Genomic DNA, 20,806 nt, shown 5'->3' with positions numbered 1-20,806 from the left:
TCAATTTCAGGCTCTTCCTATTGTTCATATTTAAACTAAATTATGATCCAACTACTTTCGTTCATACATTTGTAATTACTCAAACGAAGCAAACACAGAGATTCATTTTATTACATGGATAACAATTCACCTATAATGGTTAAATCCTTAAACATGAGATAATTTCCCACTATCTTGCCAAAGGTGAGTTTTCCTCTCCAGAATACTTCCTTAGCTAGCTCCAATGCTTTCTTGTGGAACTACTTTAAATCTAACATCCTAGTGTCGGATTGACAATAAATTGTGCAGCAATGATTAACAATTGGCAAATTAGATCCAAGCATGTTCATTTATAATTGTTAAACAAGCATATGAATTCAGCAAGAGGAAACATCTCAGCTATTGACAACTAGCAAGTAGATCCAAGCATATTTGATTGAAGTCATTGCCTATCATGGTAACGACCCAATCGGTGATTTTGAGTATTTGCATTCCGTTCAATTGTTTGAAGTCTTGAGTAGCTTGTGTGAATCGTCGGTATTTGATTTTCAGGTGATTTGGAGTTGATTTGGAAGAATGATTATCAACTAGGAAGCTTTATGTTGGAAGAGTTTACCAAGTTTGACTTTTGTGTATTTGGCCTCCGATATGAGTTTTGATAGTTCTGTTAGGGCCGGATAGTGATTTTGGAATTTGGCATATGTCCGGATTTGCATTTGGATATTTCTAGAAGGTTTAGGCAATATTTTGGCGAAAGTTGGAAATTTGAAGTTTGGAATGTTCATAAGTTTGACCGAGAGTTGGCTTTGATGATATCGGGATCGAATTATTGTTCAGAGAGTTGGAATAGGTCTGTTATGTCATTTGAAACTTGTGTGCAAAATTTGAGGTCATTTCGGATTAATTTAATATAAGTCGGCACGAGTTTTTCAAGTTGAAAGTTCAAAAGTTCATTAAATTCGATTTGAAGTGTGATTCGTGGTTTTGAAGTTGTTATGTGCGATTTGAGGCCTCGAGTAAGTCCCTATTATATATTGGGATTTGTTGGTATATTCGGACGTGGTCCCAAAGAGCTCGGGTGAGTTTCGGACGTGGTTTGGATCGTTTTGGATCATGTTTGTTGATATTGGTTTGTGCAGGGACCTGGTGTAACCGTACCTGTGGAGCCGCAGAAGGAACACTTGTAGCGCAGAAGCACAAATTGGAGTTGGGGGCAGGAGTCTGCAAATTCAGAGATTCCTTCGCAGATGCGAAACTTTGGTCGCAGAACCGAAGGTGGCCCGTTGTCAAGAAGTCGCAGGTGCGAGGAGTTGGGCCGCATCTGCGGAAGTGCAGAAGCGGTGAGTTGGGGCGCAAAAGCGAGAATATTCACAGGAGCGGTTGGTAGCTCGCACCTGCGATGTCGCAGAAGCGGGTATATTTTTTACAGGTGCGAGGGATCGAATTTCAGAGATTCTTCCTCAAAATCAGAGTTTGGTCGCAAAATCGACGCCGCAGAAACGACAATATTTCCCAGATGCGAAAATGCTGGGAAGATTGTATTTATATTCGAGGGTTGGTTCATTTTATCATATTTTGGGATTTAGAGCTCGATTTTGGGCGGTTTTGGAGAGAATTTTTAACATATGGATTGGGGTAAGTGTTTTCAACTCGGTTTTGATTATATTTTATGAATCAATCATCGACTTTGCAGTTTGGATTATGAATTTAAATGAGAAATTGGGGTTTTTTGTCTAAGCTTTTTCAAAGTGAATTTTGAGTTTTGAACATCGATTCGGAGTCGGATTTAAATAAAATTAGTATGGTTAGACATGTAATTGAATGGGTTATCGAAATTTGTTAGTTTTATTGGGTGCCGAGATGCGGGCATGGGTTAGACCTTTTGGTTGATTTGGTGTAATTGATTAAAGATTCGACTTTTATTAATTGGGTTTGTCTCTTATGGCATTATTTGATATTTTTTAGTTGCTTTTGGCTAGTTTCGAACGGTTCAGGGGTTGATACGCACAGGATGGCATTTCTAGAGTGGTGTTTGGCTTGCTCGATATTTGTTTTGGCTTGTTTGAGGTAAGTATCTTATCTATACTTGGTTGAGGCACTAGTTGCCTGAATTACTTGTGATAGCTACGTTCTATGGGTGCCCATATGTGTGGGGTTTAAGCCTATGTGCGAGCACCAGGGTGTTTATCCATGCTCGAGGTAGTGCTTAGACTATGATATGCCTAAAATTGACTTTTAAGCTTTAAGCTATAATATTTCTCATATTTATAACACTATTGTGAACTATTTGAGCCATGTTTGAGACTACGAAGAGGCTAATTCCCTGAATAAATTTCCTATTTGTTATTTTTGTGATGAAATTGTCGATTTGAGCTATGATAGCACACTTTGCATATGCCTACAATTTTGTTACATCTCGTATTTTAGTACGTTAAAGTTTCGTCTTCAGATTAATCGACGTAGACGCGGGGATGAGATTATCTCGAGGTTCACGTATTTATGCTATTTATAATAAGCGATAAGTAAGTGCCATGAAGGATAAAGGGTACACGAATTAAAGAAAATGAGTTTCGTTGAAAGTTGTCGATTTGAGATAAAATACGGTCCGAGCTATACCCGATATTTATGGACTAGTACCATACAAGATACCATATGACCATGATAAGTATGATGTATAAAGTATATTAAAAATAAGTATTATTTTAAGTAATTTGAGATAATTCTTAATTATGTGGATAATTGATTAATTTTCGGGTAATGGGACTTTACCTAATTAACTAATGAGTTTGGGATAAGATTAAAACTCCACCCCACCCACACGTGGCAGCAAGCCACTAACAAAATAAATGACTCTTAGTCATATTAGATAAGGTGGCAACCCAATTCCAAGACAAGCTATGTAATTAGAAAAGCTACAAATCTTTTAATAACTAAAATACTTATCTACCAACATTTTTTAAAGAGTAGAAATCTTTTATCTTCCAACATTTTGAAAGAATAGGAAGGGCTCTACGTAAGGCAATCTGAAACTACAATCTGAAGCTAACGTAAGAGACAACTGGCAGTTAAAGTAGAAAGGTACGGATCTTCAATAAATCAAACAGAGATTTTGCAATTTTAAGGGAGTACGGTGTAATCCTTCTCAAGAATATCATACGGAGTTTTCCCTACTTCAGGTATGTTAAGGCTAATCCTTCTTTCTTTTGGCATGATCCAAGTAACGATGCATACATGATATTTCATAAATGGTTCTACTCTCAACAGTTAAGGATGTCTATGTTATTCATTCTTGTAAAGTGATATTCAAGCATATCTAAGTATGCATGTAGTTCCCTATTGAGGTATTTGATAAAGATGTTAATATTCATAATGGTATTATATGCATTATTATTTACCACCGGGATATGGCCAGTTGGGTAGTTACATATTTACTACCGAGCTACGACCGGTCGGGCAGTCATGCATTTACCATCGAGCTATGGCTGGTCAGGGCGATTACATACTTACCACTGAGCTACTGCCGGTCGGGCAGTTACCACTTATCAGTTGGGCAGTTAACGTCATGAGAATGATGTAATCAGAATTATTATATTGTAGTTTTATTTATATATACTAGATGGGTCTTATTCTATAAGTTATGGCCCTTAACGGAAAGTCAGAGGTTTTAAGTTGACTTTTATCCCTCCCCGAGATAGTATCTTATTACTACGTTTCATTTCTGCCTTACATACTCGGTACATTCTTTGTACTGACGTCCCTTTTCCTGGGGCACTGTGTTTCATGCCACGCAGGTGTAGATAAGTGAGGTGAGGACCATCCACTGTAGGCTGCCTCCAAATATCAGCTTTTGGTTGGTGAGCTCCACATCTTCCTGGAGTATTGCCGAGTCAGGTTCTATATATGTTATTTTGTTTTATGAGGATGTCGAGAACCTTGTCTCGACTTATATATTATGGTCAAGTTTTCTTAAAGGTTTTGCAGACAGTGTCTTGTTTATAATTTTAGGTATGACATGTCAACGGCCTTGTCGGCCCCTATGTATCTATATAAATTATTTTTTTGAATTAGCTATGTGAGTTAAGTACTAATATTGTCAATTTTATATATATATATATATATATATATATATATATGTGTGTGTGTGTGTGTGTGTGTGTGGGGGGGGGGGGGTCTGTCATGGACCGTGACGGGTCTTATAGAAATAAAAAAGGGATAAGGTATGTGGCGCTCAGTTGAGTAGGCACCGGGTACCAGTCGTGACCCTCTGATTTGGGTCGTGACAAAAGTGGTGTCAGAGCAGTTCTGTCCTAGGGTTGTTTGGAAGCGGTGTCTAGTAGAGTCATGTTTATGAATGTGTTGTGCACCGCGTTGTATAAACAGGAATCTATTAGGAATTTAGGGATTGGTTACCCTTCCTTCTTGATATTAGATCGTGAAATATAGCACGTCATAGGGAATAAAGCCCATGACCTTTGACTTGTTTTATATATACAACGATTCCTATGACCAGGAAAGCTACGGCTAGTGATAAGGGTAAAGCAGTGGCATATGTGGGTATGAGTAGAGTACCAATGTCTAGTGAGGGCCATAGTGAGGCCCCGAGGGGAAATACGACACCCTCGTATAGTTCTCCGATTTCGCCAGCACCCGAGGAGATGAGGAGGAACCCAGTACCTCCACCTATTGTTCAAGATAAGGATATGGATATGCGGAGTGCAGTACGGTTGTTGACTAGATTGGTAGCCGCTCAGGCTCAGCGCCAGGTAAGTACAGGTGTTGGTCACATTGACAGGATTATTAGCGCGAGAGTTCGAGACTTCATCAACCTGGACCCTAAAGTATTTACCGGATCCAACAAGGATGAGGACCCGCAAAACTTTATTGATAGGATTTAGAGGACTTTGAGGGTGATGCATGCATCAGACATTAAGTCAGTAGAGTTGACCTCTTACCGATTGCGGGATGTTGCGGTTCAGTGGTATGAAACTGTAGAATTGTCTAGAGGGACAAATGCTTCTCCAGCGGTATGGGAAGAGTTCTCAGTGGTTTTGTTGCGTCATTACTTGCTGGTGGGGATTCGTCAGGCAAGGGTAGACAGGTTCTTGGCTCTTAAACAAGGGAATATGAGTGTGCGGGAGTATAGTCTCCAGTTTGATTCCTTGGCGAGGTATGCCCCCTCGATTGTGGCTGAAAGGAGTGACCCAGTGCATCGGTTTGTGGTAGGACTTGGGCCGCACCTGATTAATGAGTGTTTCACGGCCGCTCTACTCGATAGTATGGATATTTCCCGCATCCAAGCTTATGCTCAAAATTTGGAGGATAGAAAACGACAGCAATACGAGAATCGTGATAAGGGTCAGTGTAAGAAGTCTAGGTCTGCTAGGCAACCTGAGGATTTTCCGGACGATCCTATGTCACCATATCCTGTAGAAAGTGTCCGACAATTGCAGAAGCCATATTATGAGGGATCTGTCTATTCTGAATCAGGCGAAGGCTCGAGAATTTTTGGTTTTCAGAAACGGAGGGATTCAGCACAGATGCGGCCGCCTCGTCCGCGGTGCAGTCAATGCTATAGAGCTCATTCTGGACAATGTCGTCAGGGATCTAATGTATGCTATACCTGTGGAGACCCTAGTCATTACATGAGGGAATGTCCTATGAATGACAAAAGCGGGATGGTTCAGCCTACCAGATCTATAACAGTCTCCTCCTCTTCAGTACGCCCTCAAGAACGAGGCCCTCAGGCATCCGCTGGTAGAGGTAGAGGCAAGAGTGGAGCATCTAGCTCCGGCGGTAGTCATAATCGCATATATGCTTAGGCAGGTCATCAGGACCCAGAGGCTACACCGGATGATGTGTCAGGTACTGTGACTATGGGTAATGTTCGATCTTATTAATGCAAATTGCCCAGTTAATATGATTAATATAAGAGTGAGTTGGCATTACGTCTGAAGGGTTAAGGGAAACCAAGGCTAGCTTGAAAGCAAAGTAAGAACCCGAGGATAGTGGACTAAGGTATAAAAGGGGAGTAACCTAGAACATTAAGAAGTTAGAACCCTGATAGCTGTAACGCCCAAGGGAGGAAACAACATATAGTACGCAAGATTTTGGGAAAGTTAGTATAATGGAATAAAAAGTTCTGAACCCGGTTATTAATATTACAACTAGTAAGTGTCAGCGCCTAGAAGATAGATTAACAGAGTCGTAGGTAACGAATGGCTTAGGAAGTAGTTTTAGGGAGGGACGACGTCCTGACCCCGTGAGAGCCTGATATTTGTTTCATTGGAGTATAGCCCGGGAAGTTGGTAGTAGCGTTGTTACAAAGGCGACTCTACCATGGTTATATAAATCCCAGAGAGTTAAACATTCGAGGACGAATGTTTCTAAGGGGGAAGGATGTTACATCTCGCGTTTTCGTACGTTAAAATTTCGTCTTCGGATTAATCGACATAGACGCAGGGATGAGATTATCTTGAGGTTATCGTATTTATGATATTTATAATAAGTGATAAGTAAGTGCCATGAAGGATAAAGGGTACATGAATCAAAGAAAATGAGTTTCGTTGAAGGTTGTCGATTTGGGATAAAACACGGTCTGAGCTATAATACCCAATATTTATGGACTAGTACCATACAAGGTACCATATGACCATGATAAGTATGATGTATAAAGTATATTAAAAATAAGTAGTATTTTAAGTAATTTGAGATAATTTTTAATTATATGGGTAATTGATTAATTATCGGATAACGGGACATTACCTAATTAACTAATGCATTTGGGATAAGATTAAAACCTCACCCCCACGTGGCAGCAAGCCACTAACAAAATAAATGACTCTTAGTCATATTAGATTAGGTGGCAACCCAATTCCAAGACAAGCCATGTAATTAGAAAAGCTACGAATCTTTTAATAACTAAAATACTTATCTTCCAATATTTTTTAAAGAGTAGAAATCTTTAATCTTCCAACATTTTAAAAAAATAGGAAGGGCTCATATGAAGCTACAATCTGAAGCTAACGTATGAGACAACCAGCAGTTAACGTTGTCAAGCACGTATCTTCAATAAATTAAACGGAGATTTTGCAATTTTAAGGGAGTATAGTGTAATCCTTCTCAAGAATATCATACGGATTTTTCTCTACTCCAGGTATGTTAAGGCTAATCCTTCTTTCTTTTGGCATGATCCAAGTAACGATGCGTACACGATATTTCATAAGTGGTTCTACTCTTAGCAGTTAAGATGTCTATGTTATTCATTCCCGTAAAGTGATATTCAAGCATGTCTAAGTATATATCTAGTTCCTTATTGAAGTATTTGATAAAGATGTTAATATTTATAATGGTATTATATGCATCATTATTTACCACCGAGTTACGGCCGGTTGGGCAGTTACATACTTACCACCGAGCTATGGCCTGTTGGGAAGTCATGTATTTACCACCACGCTAGATCGGTCAGGTAGTTACCACTGATCAGTTGAGCAGTTAACGCCACGAGAATAATGTAATTAGAATTATTATATTGTGTTTTTATTTATATATACTAGATGGGTCTTATTCTATAAGTTATGGCCCTCAACGGCAAGTCAGAGGTTATAAGTTGACTCTTATCCCTCCCCGAGATAGTATCTTATTACTACGTTTCATTTCTGCCATACATACTTGGTAAATTCTTTGTACTGATGTCCCTTTACCTGGGGCGCTGTGTTTTATGCAACGCAGGTGTAGATAGGCGAGGTGAGGACCATCCATTATAGGCTGCCTCCAGATATCAGCTTTTGGTTGGTGAGCTCCATATCTTCCTGGAGTATTGCCGAGTCACGTTTTATATAGGTTATTTTGTTTTATGAGGATGTCGGGAACCCTGTCCCGACTTATATATTATGGTCATGTTTTCTTAGAAGTTTTGCAGACAGTGTCATGTGTATAGTTTTAGGTATGACATGTCAACGGCCTTGTCGGCCCCTATGTATTTATATAAATCTTTTTTTTTGAATTAGTTATGTGAGTTATGTTTTAATATTGTCAATTATATATATATAGATGTGGCCTATCATGGCCCGTGACTGGTCTTATAGAAAATAAAAAGTGATAAGGTGTGTGGCGCTCAGTTGAGTAGGCATCAGGTGCCAGTCGTGGCCCTCTGATTTGGGTCGTGACAACTTTAGCATGTTATTATACCAGTCCAGGAGCAGAAAATCGATATGTATTCTTGTATACTTGCTTCTGTGTAATTTGATTTAGAGTGGATGCCTAAGACCACACCTGGCAGTTTATATTGTTATGATGTGACCACACCAGGCGGATTGTATTGTTATGCCTTTGATCACGCCGGGTATATTGTGTTGTAATACGTGTGACCACGTCGGGGGGATTATGTTGATATGACTATGACCACGTTGGGCGGATTGTGACATAGCATGTAACCATGCCAGACGGATTATGATATTGAGCATGTGACCACAGTGGGTGGATTATGATATTGAGTCTATGACCACGCCAGGCTGGTAGCATGTGGATAAGGATATATCCCTTTAGTGTCACCCTCTCACGTTTCTCTCTTAATGGTGTACATGCGGATTGTGAGAAATCGATGGCTTTCTGGTTGATGTAAACTCCGGGATAGCTGGTTACTGTATTTGGATCGGGTTGCAAGCCGCAACAGGCCTTATTGGTTTATTGTTATTGGTCAGGTTGCGCACCGCAACAGACAGATATTTGGTTATTGTATTTCATCTTTACTTATAATTTCCTTGACTCTTTTTCCTGATTTACTTGCATATCTTCTTTATATGTAGGATTGTTGAATGAGTAGAACACTTTAAAACAAAGAATTGTGAGCATCTGAGTGGTTTTACCTGAGATTTCCTGATTTGATCTTATATTTGTTCTATACTTGTTGAAATTATGACTTGTACAGGTGTTGGTAAGTATCATGTATAGTTCTTGCTTCTTTTACCTCGTTGAGGTTAGTTAGGATACTTATTGAGTACATGGTGTCAGTTATACTCATACTACATATGCACATTGCGTGTAGATCTTGGAGTTGTTGATGATATGTATGGTGGGAGTTGACATTAAAGTTGTACCTGTATTCCAATTGTGGCTATCACTTGTCCTTGGTAGATTTAGATTCAAATTATGTTCATGTACATTCCAAACAGATATTGTGATTATTTCAATTCAGGTTTTTAAATTGAAGCCTTAGTGGCTCATGACTTGTACTACTAGTTTTTGGGTTGTTATATGAAAGTTCAGTTATCTCATCATTTATTTCTCATTAATCTCATTTGGAATATGTTAATTGTTAGCTGGCTTACCTAGCATGTAGGGTTAGGTGCCATCATGACTAGTGGATTTTGGGTTGTGACAAGTTGGTATCAGAGTTCATGGTTTATAGGTTCGATTAGTCATAAGCAAGTGTCTAGTAGAGTCTTGCGGATCGGCATGATGATGTCCATACCTATCTTCAAGAGGCTACAGAGCATCTAGGATAAACTTCCCATCTTTCATTCCTTATCGTGCGACATTGATTCAGCTTGAATCGTATCTCTTTGAATTCCTTCCATTCATTCGTATGGTATGTGAGCGCTCGGTATAGGCTGTGCATCGATGACTTGTGGTTCTATGGATGAGATATATTTGCTATATTTTGGTTATGGTCCAGTCTGGAGGACTTGATGTTGGGTTTTGACTGCAACTTGGTCTCGGTTGTTGCAATTGTGCGAGTATGCGCTTGTTGGACTCATATGTCCAGTGGTGTCCTAAAAGTGGGATTTACGACTCGATGAGTAGTTTAGTAGCTATATAACGTGTATAATGTGACTGCGAGGTGATTTTAGGTGGTTTTTATATGATGAGAAGGGTTGCTTTTGGAATGCAAAAAGGACTATTGGGTGCTTGAATTTAATCTTGAATTGTTTTACAGTCTCGAGTTCTGAGCTTGTTGAGGGATCTTCATATTGTTCGTTTATAGGATGAAGTAGATTCTTATGTCTTGTTGACTATTTCAGAATCGGGAAGATTTAGTGATTGCATAGTGGTTGTGGACATGAAAGGGCATAGAGAAATGCAAGTTTGAGACTAAGCAGGTGGGTTATCTCCTGCGTGATATTCTAAGTCTATGTGATCCTTATGATGTTATGTGAAGAGTTTTCTTTCAATCAGTGGGTTATATGCATTGCAATTTGAGTATGGATTGCTTGAGTAAGTTGTCTTGATTGTCATGAGGATGAATATAAGCTTATCTGATGAGTTGAGGTATTATATGATTAGTGATATATGATTTCATGAAGGATTTAGCTGAGTTTTGGTGCGAGATTGTGGTATTCGTGAAGCAAAAGTTATTGTGGTTATCAGATGTTTTGTTCTTGGCTTCGAGCCAAGTAGAGGAGCATGCTATCAACGATCAGATTGCATAGTTATGTGTTGTATTGGTTTCCATCTGAGGTATGTTTGTGAATCAGTTATGATTTACAGAGGTTGGGATCGAATATGTCTCGAGTAAGAAATTTTTTGGATAAATGATATATTACACTTTATGGATATATGGAAATCATGGAATGGTTTGAATTGGTTTCTTGAATGATGTAGTGTTCGTGGAGTAGAGCTTCACTCAGTTTGTTAAAATGAGGTTACTTCTTTGAGTGTGGAAGACATGATGAGGCACAGATCATTAGCTTGTTTGGGCGGTGCATGTGAGATTAGAATAGGGTGGATGACTCTCGAGAAGGTTCTAATGGGTTCAAGGTTTGCATTTGGTATTTGAAGAATTTCCGAATTTGTGAGTGGCTAAGACCTAAGATTTGCATCGGAGGATGTTGGGACTCGCAGTATTTCTATATCATTATGGATTCTAGATTTCAGTATCATAAAGGTAAAGGAAACAGTTTTAGATTCACATAAGGTCTCTTCATAGTGGGTATCTCGGATACGGTTTTCTAAGTGTTAAATTGGGAATACAACGCCTTATGGGCCTTAGGGTGATGTGGTTATATACTAGGATCTCTCGTGGTGGGCGTTGAGTTAAGGGTCATAGTGTTGGCAAAGAAAAGTGTTAGCTTAAAGGAAATTCAGAAGAAACTAGGAGGAAATAGAACAGCTTGGTAGAAAGTTGGATCAGTATGGTAATTGTATGCTTGGTTCTTTTGGTTCTTACGATGTGATGAGGCTTTACAAGTGTTTTGTGGCAATACTCTTGGGTTTGGTGACTTGAGTGACTTGGTTGAGTTAGAGGGATTTAGTTCTGATGGCTTGGTTATGTGCATATGGCTTTCGTAGAGTTCTCGATGATTTCTATCATGGTTTGAGATGGATATTTTATACCGGCATGATGAGTATGTTGCGGATTATGATTTTCTCCTAGATGGGATCAAGTGGAAGGTTTACGACTGATTAATTATGTATTCTACTTATGACTTAGAGTTGATAATGATGTTCTCGTATTTTCATATGATGGCATGACAGACACAGTGCGTTGTGTGAGATTGAGATTTGCATGTGCAAGTATACGGTTCAGTTTCAAAAGGAAGGTTATGGTGTTCTAGACGGCATTGACAGTTTCAGATATTTAGAGGAATGCTAGCACTATTTGGTATCACATGAGAAGACTATTTGCATTTTAGAAGGCGCCTTGTATTTTGACTTACGGATATTCCATGGTATTGCGGTACTCGCATGGTTGATCGACTACTGATATTCGGATTTATCTATGTAGACGGAAGAATTATGGAAGTATTTCTCATGGAACGATTTTATATGAAGGATGTGTTAGTCATTTGAGTGGTGGAGATAGGATCAGATCTGGTGATTCTTTTGTATTCTTGTGGTTTGGAGACTGGGAGTCTCATAGGTAGATTGTTTCATGGTTGCGGATTGCAAAGATATGGCCAAGTTGGCCAGCTGTAAGTATGTGTTATGGTTAGATTATTGTGGACTTTTAGAGGGCTATTTATCTATTTGAGTATTTTTGAAATCGATTTAAAGGCTACTAGTAGGCCTAATGAGGATGTGTATTCTACATCGGGTCATATTTGTTGACTCAGCACGGCTATTATTGAGGGGTGTGTCACTCGGTTAAAGTTAAGCTTGTTCGTGTTATGAGATGATATATGTGTTACTCTTCTCTGATACGTTGGGTTGTGATTTGTTGGTTATTTGAACGCATGATGTGATTTTGTTTGGGTCTTGTGGCGGAATTCGAGCGAGATGGTACTTGGGATATCGAATGGTTGATTGCACCTTGGTTATGGTCTTTCTTGTTGGTGGTATATTGTGCTAGTCATTCCTCTGTGGTTACGTTCATGTCCTTCATGTGTTTGTTGTTGATTTGCATAGGGTTGTGGATTTGAGCATTTTGGTTTGACGTATTTCAAGTGGACCGATGTTTGGATTGGGTCACGCACTGTGACAGAGTCATGTTGGGATATGATTCTCTGTGTGAGGCTCATTTCTTTTAGTGCTACTATGTATGATGGGTTCATAGCATTGTGCTTGTGGCGGTATCCGTTGAGCTTGTGGGACGGCTCTTTTAATTGATTCTCTTTCCATTACTGGGAGCATTTAAGTTGTTGCTCGTTTGGTGCATTGATTGTACGGTATGTGCCTTGAGATGGAATTGGTGTGGCATGTTAGTAGAGTAACTGTATTTGATAGGATAAGGTCATCCGACCTGGAATAAGTATTGTCGGATTTGATTATGGTATGTTTGATAGAATAATGTCACTAATCAGCTTAGAATGTGACTATGGTTCTTGTCGGGCTAGAGCGCTCCATGACTGGTTGATCTGATGAGTGATTATGAGTTTCTGCGTGTTTTATTCACCATTTGGAAGTATACGAAGGTTTCGGACACGGTTTTAGTTTATATGATGCTTGTTACTAGTATCAGGTTTGTTTTTGGGAAGTTAATGCGGTCGGAAATTATTTTGGTGAGTATCTGAGTTATATGGTATATCATGTGATTACATCTTGGGTTATGGTTATGGCTTGGTACAGCTTGTTCAGACTTATAAAGTGTGTGAATGCGAAGATCGGGTCTTGTAATGGATTTCGGATGTTGGAGATTTGATTCCAAGGTTTATGGGATAAAGTTGGACAAAGGATCTTCAGTTAGGTTGTGGTGGCAGGCTTATATTATTAGGGTGACGTGGGATCACCCACGGGCATATGCATGTTGAGGTTACACAGTGAAGTGATGGCTTTGGAACGACTCTTCACACGTTTGAGGACGAACATATGTTTAAGTGGGGTAAAATGTAACGACCCAACCGGTCATTTTGAGCAACTGTATTCCGTTCAGCTGTTTGAAGTCTTGATTAGCTTCATATGATGTATTATGACTTGTGTGAATCGTCGGTTTTGGTTTTCAGGTGATTCAGAATTGATTTGGAAGAATGATTCTCAACTAGGAAGCTTTAAGTTGGAAGTGTTGATCAAGTTTGAATTTTATGTATTTGGCCTCGGATCGGAGTTTTGATGATTTTGTTAAGATCGTATAGTGATTTTGGACTTGGGAGTATGCCCGGATTTGCATTTGGATATTTCTAGAAGGTTTTGGCACTATTTTACTGAAAGTTAGAATTTTGAAGGTTTGGAATGTTCATAAGTTTGACCGAGAGTTGACTTTGATTATATCATATTCTAATTATAGTTTCGGGGGTTGGAATAGGTTCGTTATGTCATTTGGAACCTTTTGTAAAAAAATTGAGATCATTCTGGGTTGATTTGATATGGTTCGACACGAGTTTTGGAAGTTAAAAGTTCAAAAATTCATTAGGTTCGATTTGAGGTGTGATTCGTGGTTTTTATGTTGTTATGTGTGATTTGAGGTCTCGAGTAGGTCCGTGTTATGTTTTGGGACTTGTTTGTATATTTGGAAGGGGTCCCGAGGGGATCAGGTGAGTTTCAGACATGGCTGAGATCATTTTGGATCATGTTGGTTGATGTTTGTTTGTGTAGGGACCTAGTGTAACCGCACCTGCGGAGCCTTGGGCACAGGTACGGAGCCGCAGAAGGGACACTTGTAGTGCAGAAGTGCAAATTGGAGCCGGGGACAGGAGTCTACAAATGCAGAGATTCCATCACATAAGCGAAGGCGCAGACGCGAAACTGTGGTCGTAGAAGCGAAGGTGGCCCGTTGTCGAGAAGTCACGGGTGCGGGGAGCTGGGTCGCATCTACGGAAGCACAGAAACGGTGAGTTGGGGTGCAGAAGCGAGAATCTTCACATAAACGGTAGGTGGCTCGTACCTGCGATATCACAGAAGCGTGTATATTTTCACAGGCGCGAGGGGTCGAATTTCAGAGATTTTTCCACAAAAGTGGAGTTTGGTCGCAATAGTGACGCCGCATAAGCGGCCAATATTTCACAGATGCGAAAATTCTTGGCAGATTGTATTTATATTCAAGGGTTGAATCATTTGATCACATTTCGGGATTTAGAGCTCGAATTTGGGCGACTATGAAGGGGATTTTCACCATATGGATTGGGGTAAGTATTTTTAACTCGGTTTTGTTAATATTTCATGAATCTATCTTCAATTTTAGCATTTGGATTATGAATTTTAAAGAGAAATTAGGGGTTTTTATCTAAACTTTCCCAAAGTGAAATTTTGAATTTTGAACATTGATTCGGTGTCAGATTTGAGTGAAATTAGTATGGTTTGACTTATAATTGAATTATTTGTCGGAATTTGTAAGTTTTACGGGGTTCCGAGGTGCGGGCCCTAGTTTGACTTTTTGGTTGACTTTGTGTAATTGATTAATGATTCAACCTTTATCGAATGGGTTTGTCTCCTATGGTATTATTTGATGTTTTTGAGTTGCTTTTGTCTAGTTTCGCGCTGTTGAGAGGTTGATACGTGCGGGATGGCATTTCTAGAGAGGTGTTTGGCTTGCTCGGTATTTGTTTTTGCTTGTTTGAGGTAACAATCTTAGCAAAATTTGGTCGAGGCACTAGTTTCCTGAATTATTTGTGATAGCTATGTGCTATGGGTGCGCATATGTGTGGAGTTTGAGCCTACGGACCAATGAAGACACCATGCCCATTGTGTTTACCGAATCTGAGAGTCCGAGCATACAAGTCATGGATCAAGACATTGCACGACGAATCGAGGACGACGTGGGACACAGCTGCAACATTTGGTTCACCCCACACGTGGAATGTGAGAGGCAAAAGGCAACCGATTATGCTAGATAATGCCTGGGCATTAGGTATGGAACACAGAAAATCGACGCTGAACAAGCCTAATTTGCGCTTGTTCCATGACTGAGATGGCATGCGGGCTAGGACGTCGCGGTACAAGCAGGGATCCAACCCATTCACATAAGCCGAACACCACTCATGTGTCGCACGTTGACTTTCCTCGCCGATGCATGCCGATAACAGCCCCAACATGTGACGCACAACCATGTGTTGTTGCCAATGCCAACATAGCAAAGCCAAAACAAGCCCCGTCAGGCACGAACAGGGGGTTGGAGTGTAGAAACGAAGAAGGTGCCACAAGTTAAAGACACAGACACAACCCACAACAACCGATGGACTTCGGCGGGTACTGAACTTAGCCCCATGTGCACGGCACCTTGTGGCGCTACTTGCACGAGGCCTCTCCATTCCGTTGCCAAAAGCCATCAACTGCCACAAGCGATGTCGCCACCCGATATTGCCCACAATAACCGATGGCATTCGGCATGTACTAAGCTTAACACATGCGCATGGCACCTTGCAGCGCTACTTGCACGACGCTTCATCATTTCGTTGCCAAAAGCCATCATCCACCACGAGTGATGCCATACTCAATACACAACAATCGATGGCCTTCAGCATGTACTGAGTTTAGCCTCATGCACACAGTACCTTGCATCGCTACTTGCACGAGGCCTCATCGTTTTGTTGCCAAAAACCATCAGCTTCCACGAGCGATGCCGCCACCCGATATTGCCCACAACAACCGATGGCATTTGGCATGTACTGAGCTTAAAACATGTGCATGTCACCTTGTAGCACTACTTGCACGACACTTTGTCGTTCCTTTTCCAAAAGCCAACAGCCGCTACGAGCGATGCCATACTCAATCCACAACAACCGATGGCCTTCATCATGTACTGAGCTTAACCCCATGCGCACGGCACCTTGCGATTCTACTTGCACGAGGCCTCATCATTCCATTTCCAAAAGCCATTAGCTGCTATGAGTGATGCCGCCACCCGATGTTGCCCACAACAACCTATGGAATTCGGCATGTACTGAGATTAGCCCCATGCGCATGGCGTTAAGCTCAGTACATGGCCATGTCCTGCCATTTCCTGCCAAGTCCACGCCCTGCTATGTCCTGTGTCCTGCCATATCCATGCCCTGCCATGTCCTGCGTCGTGCCATGGCCATGTCTTGCCACGTACGACGTCGTTCCATGGACATGCCCTGCCACATCCTACGTCGTTCCATGGTCGCGTCTGATGGCGAGCCATGTCCTGCGTCGGGCTATGACCATGTACTGCCACGTCCGTCGCCATGCCATGGCTAGGACCTACCATGTCCTACATTGTGCCATGGCCATGTCCTGTCGCATCCGACGCCGTCCCATGGCCATGCCGCCCTGCATAGTCCGACATTGGGCTATGGCCACGCTATACCATTTCATGTCATATCCTACGTCGTGCGTTAGGCATGTCCTTCCACGTTCGACATCGCGCCATGGCAACATCCGACCATGCCCTAATATGTCATCGTGCCATGTCCATGTCCTTACATGTCCGATATCGTGACATGGCCATGTCTTTCCATGGCCGTATCCGACGTCGTGCCATGGCCACGTTTGACATCGTGCCATATCCACGTCCGACATCGGGCCATGGACACGCCCTGCCATGTATTTCCATTTCCTGCATCATGCCATGGCCAAGTCCTGCCATGGCCGCGTCGGACGTCGTGCCATGGCCACACCCTGCCACGTTCGACGCCGTGTCATGGCCACGTCTAACATTAGGACATGGCCATGCCCTGCCATGTCCTGCATCATGCCATGTCCATGTCTTGCCATGGTCGCGTCCGACATCGGGCCATGGCCACATCCGACGTCGGGCAAGGGCCATGCCTTGCCATGTTCTGCGTCATTCTATGGGCATGTCCTTCTGCGTCTGACATCAAGCCATGGCCACGCCCTACTATGTCCTGCCATATCATGCGTCGTGCCATGTCCATGTCCTACCATATCCAACGTCGTGCTATGGCCACATCCGACCATGTTAAAATTCCTGAACCGGGACGTGGCAGTTGACGGCAACGTTAGGAAGTCCGGAGACATCATCGGGGGCCTCGGGAAGAGTTTTCTTTACTGTTTAACAGCCTGCCTACCCTGGAAATGACTCAGTCGGAGTTGTTGCTACAGACTTATGGGTAGGCCGGTACCCTGTTCCATTTGATGTCAAATAGTCTTAGAATCTTTGTAGACAGAGGTTCATTTTGTACAGTATGTCAGAGGCCTTGATGGCCGATATGTATTCATGTTTTAAGAACGATAGTTCATTGATTAGTGTTTGCTCACTTATAGTTATACATTACGAGTTGTGGACATGTTGACCCAATATATTTACAAAAGAAAAGTTACAGAGTGGTTCGCTCGGGCCAGTACGCCATTGTCAGCCATGCCTCCCCGGGTTGGGGCATGACAAAGTGGTATCAGAGCAAGTCATGTCCTAGGGAGTCTACAAAGTCGTGCCTAGTAGAGTCTCACTTATGGGTATGTTGCGTGCCACATTTATAATCGAGATGCTATAGGGCATTTAGGAAATGTTACCCTTCTTTTGTTTTCAGATCGTGCCATAAAGCTAAGTCATAATAATTCATTATAAAGCTTCCACCGAATTTTGTATGCACCAGAAATGCTATCACAATAGAGCTTTAACGCGTAGATATAATTTCTACCTATGTGGAAGGGAGGTTATGAAAGCGACAGAAGATACGATGCGAGATTGAAAAGTGAGTAAGGTAAAGGTGAAGAAGATACGAGATACTCAAGTACAAAAGGTTGTGAATAGTCCAGACATCAGATAGAGATTGGGTTTTAGATTAGTTTACAGAGGAGACCCTAGCAAAAAATTTGTAAATCTCTAAGAGTTAACATTCAAGGACGAATGTTTCTAAAGGGGGGAAGGATGCTACACTTTAATACTAGGATGAGTCGTAGTAATCCATATGAGCTTGAAGGGACTAAGACCATTCACGAGGTTATAAAGGATTTGTGATTATGTTATTGTAAGACCCTGTAAGATTAACAACCTTGATGTCGTTATATACATTTGATATGGTATTTTGAATGGAACATTTTTTGTAAAAAAAAGATTTGAAAAATATGATTTTATGTAGTTATTAATATTACTACTTTCGAATATGTTTTAAATTATACGCATAATACGAGAAAGTTTATGAGATTTTCTTTATTGTAAAGATAGAAATTATTTTCTCACAAGAAAAGAAGGTTATCTTTTACCATTCTAAGAATTAAGCGTACGAAAATTTGTACTCTTTATATGAGATTCGGAAAATTAGAAGTTGAGAAAATATATGTATTTTTACATGGATGTTTTAATGAAATAATAGTGTTTGCATTGATTTTATATGGTACCACATGACCATAATATTAAGGTGTACAAAGTGTGTTAAAAGTGAGTAGTATTTTAAGTAATTTGAGATAATTCTTAATTATATGGGTAATTGGTTAATTACTAGATTAGTAGAGGATTAATAAGTTGATTAAGGAAAAAGGTGTGAAAATTTGGATAAGTTTAAGTGCATTAACGTGGTCGCATGGGCTATTCAACCAAATGACTCATTAGTCTTTATAAATCGGTGGCATGTTAGGAGAATTTTAGGACAAAATAATCCCCACAAGTGGGGCCCACCCCACTAATATACAAAGCTTCTGTAAACTACAAACACTGAGAGCCTACTACAAAGTAACGTATGGGATTTATCAAAGAAGAAATTCATATGAATCCTTTACAAGGCTTAGATGGCAATGTGGTTTTCTTCAGCAAACTTATACAAAAGTATGTCCAAGACAAGCAATAAGAAGCCACGAAATTCATATAAGATTAGACGATAGCAACGTGATTTTCTACAAAACAATTTTATAAGAAGTTATACTACACAATAGCAGCGGGATTTGCAATTCTAAGGGAGCCCGGTATAATCTTTCTCAAGAACATCATACGGAATGTTTTCCTACTCCAATCTGCCGTTATGTGTTTCGTCGCGATTGGCATTTGTTAGAAGGATTGTCAAGAGAATCGGTCCAGGTATGTTAAGGCTAATACTTCTTTCTTTTGGCATGATCCAAGTAGCGATACGTAAACGTAATGCTATTCCATAAGTGGTTCTACTCTTAACAGTTAAGAATGCCTATGTTATTCATTCCGGTAAAGTTATATTCAAGTATGTCTAAGTATGTTCCTATGTTTTTATTGAGGTATTTGATGAATATGTTAATGTTTATAATATAGTGATACATGCATCTTCATTTACCACCGTTCTACGGTTGGTCGGGCAGTTACCACCGGTTGGGCAGTTATCCATTTACCACCGAGCTACGGTCGGTCGAGTAGTTACCACTGATCAGTTGGGAAGTCATGCATCATACGATATGGATAATAGTCTCAAAGAGAAGTATTATATATATATAACTATACTAAGTATGCATATTCGGTGGCACTTCAGAGATTCAGGTTGATTCTTATATGTCTTTAATCAATATTGACTTATTGTTATATTGCAGTTCCGCCTTACATACTCGGTACATTTTTTGTACTGACGTCCTTTTGTTGGGGACGCTATATTTATGTCTGCAGGTATAGATAATCAGTTTGACAAGCCCTCATAGTAGACGAGGTTAGCATTCAACGAAGGATCGGTAAGACTCCACTTCATTTGGAGTGCATCCGAGTGTATGAGTCATCGTGTCAGAGTTGTTGCTACAGACTTATGGGTAGGCCGGTACCCTGTTCCATTTGATGTCAAATAATCTTAGAGTCTTTGTAGACAGAGGTTCATATTGTACAGTATGTTAGAGGCCTTGATGACCCATATGTATTCATGTTTTAAGAACGATAGTTCATTGATAAGTGTTTGCTCACTTATAGTTTTACATTACAAGTTGTGGACATGTTGACCCAATATAGTTACAAACCGAAAGTTATAGAGTGGTTCTCTCGGACCAGTATGGCACCGGGTGCCAGACACCCCTCCCCAGGTTTGGGGCATGATAGCTCAGTACATGCCGAAGGCCATCGATTGTTGTGGGTTGTGTCTGGCATCGCTCATAGCGGCTGATGGCTTATGGAAATAGAACAGCGAAGCATCGTGCAAGTAGCATCGCAAGGTTCCATGAGCATGGGGCTAAGCTCAGTACATGCCTATTGCCATCAGGTGTTGTGGCCAATATCGGGTGGCGGCATCGCTCGTGGCAGCTGATGGCTTTTGGCAACGGAACGACGAGGCCTCATACAAGTAGCGCCGCAAGGTCCGAACGCATGGGGCTAAGCTCAGTATATTCCGAAGGCGATTGGTTGTTGTGGGTTGTGTACGTGCCTTTAACTTATGGCACCTTATTCGTTTCTACACTCTAACCCCTTAATAGTGCCTGGCGGGGCTTGTCTTGGCTTTGCAATGTTAGCATTGGCAACAACACATGGTTGCGCGTCACGTGATGGGGATGTTGCCGGCATGCATCGGCAAGGCAAGTGTACGTGCGGCACATGAGTGGTGTTCGGCTTGAGTGGCTAGGTTGTATCCCTGCTTGTGCAGTGACATCCTAGCCCGCATGCCAT

Source organism: Nicotiana tabacum, chromosome 9 (genome assembly GCF_000715075.1).
Source record: "Nicotiana tabacum cultivar K326 chromosome 9, ASM71507v2, whole genome shotgun sequence".
Taxonomy (NCBI): Eukaryota; Viridiplantae; Streptophyta; class Magnoliopsida; order Solanales; family Solanaceae; genus Nicotiana; species Nicotiana tabacum.
This window is presented reverse-complemented; position numbering follows the sequence as displayed.